A 311-nucleotide genomic window follows, 5' to 3' on the forward strand; every position below is an offset into this window, starting at 1 on the left:
TAGAATTAGAAAATAAAAATAGGTAAAGGCATGTAAATATACTAATAAAGGTGTAAGTAAAGTAAGTGTGTGTGAGAGGGAGAAAGAGAGAGAGAGAGATAATGAAAAATAAAAGCAACAAACAAAGATAGAATTAGAGAATAAAAATAGGTAAAGGGATGTGAGTATTAGTTAAAGTGTTAGTGAGATGAGTGAGTGTGAGTGTGAATATGAGTGTGAGTGAGAGAGAAAGAGATAGTGTACACGTGTGTGTATGTGTCAGGTATAGGAAGGTCGTTAGCTCGAAGAAAAATTAGTCGTTTGTCGGAGAA

The sequence above is a fragment of the Polistes fuscatus genome, unplaced genomic scaffold, assembly GCF_010416935.1.
Source record: "Polistes fuscatus isolate 324 unplaced genomic scaffold, CU_Pfus_HIC Scaffold23, whole genome shotgun sequence".
Lineage (NCBI taxonomy): Eukaryota > Metazoa > Arthropoda > Insecta > Hymenoptera > Vespidae > Polistes > Polistes fuscatus.